Genomic DNA, 2,473 nt, shown 5'->3' with positions numbered 1-2,473 from the left:
AAACAAGACTCAAGGCCACCAGCTTGGTTGTTCTTTCTCCTACTCATTTCCTACCCAGGCCATGTCATGAAATCAGACCAAATGCCAGCATTTGCAGAAAGAGTCATTGTAGGTAGGACTCTTAGTTTTATTCTCACTCTCCTCCACCCTGTGATTTCTATCTGGTCCCTAACAGGTCATCATTTTCCCACTCTGATATCTCTCTCTCCTTCTGTTTCTACATTTTTGAATTCCACCTACCAGAAGAGAGATTAGAATGCCATATTCATTATCACTAAAATCCTCATTAATCATATTTTCAATTAGATATATACACACAAATATATATGTACACTCATATCTTATGTCATAGAAATGATATTTATTTTCTATATGTATTATACAAGGGTTATATATAACATATATCATGTATTTAAGCAAGTACCTTAAATCCAGAAGAAGCCTGTGAGTACTCCATTATAAAGAGAATTAACTTCCACTTGAAACTCATAAGTCTTCCACAGTTCTTTTTTCCTATGGGGTTTTCCTTCAATTTTTTATTGTTTTAACTTCACTCCAGTCTCTCCATTTCCAATAACAGTCTGCATCCAGTGTGATTTCCTTGCCTTTGCCCTCACCACCTATGGACGATTCCTTTTTAGTAACTCGACCTTTATTTAATATTCAATATTGGGAGCAGTTTCCTCCTAGCACTCTATTATTGTTGAATGGAAAAGAGATCAACAAGAAGGAAATTACTGAAGTGTCTATACTCACACTGTGTATATTATTGTTTAATGGAACGATGACCAAGAAGGAATTAATATTGAAGTGCTTCTACCAGGCCAGGAATTTCTATTGGCCTTGTTTGTTTCCAGAGACTTATGTTCTTTGATGCTCCCTCTTAGACTGAAAAAATATATCATAGTAAGGCTTTAAACAATGGAACCTGTTTGGCCATGTTTTTATTTTTCATAACTGGGTTTTGATGCTTCCATAGGCATGAAAACCTCTCCCAAGTTAGAGTGTGATTCTCTTGAGAATCCGGCAGCCAACAATCATGGGTGTCAAGTCTTTGGCCACACTGATGCCACCAGTGCCTTGAAAGAGAAGATTTTGAAAAGAAAACTACTGCTCAGTAAGAGGAAGTTATCATGCCGATTCCCTGGCCTTCATGCTCAGACAGAGGTAATCACACATCTGTGGTTCTTTGGGGCATGTTTTCCTTCTTGCTTTTTCTGTGGGATCATTGCTCATTCTCCCACTGCAGTTTTACATCCTTATTTGCTCCAAGAGATGGTATTACCTCATCTAGTTCTGCCTGTTTTTACCTTGAAGTTGGTCCAGGCCACACCCTACCAACTCCATCTTCTGTTCATTTTCTGAACTCTGCTTTGTTTCACAGCTGCTGTCCGGCTGGTCACTCTCCCCTTGCCTCACAATAACAGGGAAACCCTGGGACTTCAAATTTGAGGAGGGTCTGTTTCCTAGCAATGTGCCCTCTCATTCCTACAGCAGTCAGTTTCTGAATTTGCATTTTTGATGTTAAACCCAATCCCAGTCTGGAGGTGTGAAAATCTGATTTTGCTCTACACAAAGGGGACAGGGGTGAAAACTGGCAGCTGAGGAAAGAGTGGTAGGGATCGGACATGGCTTCTGTGCAGTGATGAGAAGGACCATTGCTGGTTCCTAGCATGGGTTGGGCAGATCTCTGTCTTCCTCTATAGGCTGGACTGTATTTTAAGGGGGGCCATATTTCCTTTAATCTGAGGCTGTCACTACCCCTGATTCATTCCACAGCTCCACCATTTAGGATCATAAGTTCAACAGAATCTCAGTACAAGCCTGATCTCTATCATAATTTAGCAGTCAGTCCAGCTCAACTACCAGCAATCACTGACAAGGAATCTCATTTGATTTTTTTTTTTCTTTTTTGTCTTAGATATTAAGATCTGCTGGAAAGATGCTACTAATTTGAATGAAATGATTTTTTTGAAAAGTACCTTCTCTACCTGACCAAAAAAAAAAAAAAAAAAAGTATAAAACAACAGTTCAAGTCAAAGCCCAAACAGACCCTTGGAGCCATTCATCCCTGGGAATCAATGTCACAACTACCAGCCGCTTCTTATTTTTAGTCCAAAAGTGTATATGGATTGGAAAAATCATCTTCTTTCCATCTTCAAATGTGATTACTACTTTGTGGGACCAATGCCAAATTTGACAAACATGAGTGTCCTTAATCCTTGCTCCTTTCCACCCCAACTGTTTGTAACTGGAGGAAGGAGCAGGTGGAAGAAACATGTCAAATTGGACATCTTTTGACAGCAGATGGGATTGCTAGGAAGCACACAGCATTAACTATGCTGTGGCCTTGCTCAACAATTTTAACTTGAATTTAATCTGGAGGAAATTATCAGACAACTACAGAATATATTCCATTCAACAAGACAACCTACTTGTCCTCTTCAAACAGCCAACATCGCAGACAACTGTA

The 2,473-nt window shown here is 39.5% G+C and overlaps 1 long non-coding RNA gene across 1 annotated transcript; it reads left to right on the top strand.

Moving 5' to 3' along the window:
* The first annotated feature begins 1,071 nt into the window (after nt 1–1,071).
* On the top strand, nt 1,072–2,163 carry LOC131273122 (uncharacterized). The gene is made up of 2 exons (XR_009180285.1): nt 1,072–1,167; nt 1,922–2,163. It is a non-coding gene; the product is annotated as an uncharacterized lncRNA (long non-coding RNA).
* Nucleotides 2,164–2,473: the final 310 nt, after the last annotated feature.

This window comes from Dasypus novemcinctus, chromosome 13 (genome assembly GCF_030445035.2).
Source record: "Dasypus novemcinctus isolate mDasNov1 chromosome 13, mDasNov1.1.hap2, whole genome shotgun sequence".
Taxonomy (NCBI): Eukaryota; Metazoa; Chordata; class Mammalia; order Cingulata; family Dasypodidae; genus Dasypus; species Dasypus novemcinctus.
Note: the sequence above shows the minus strand (reverse complement) of the source record. Positions and strands in the feature narration are given on the sequence as shown.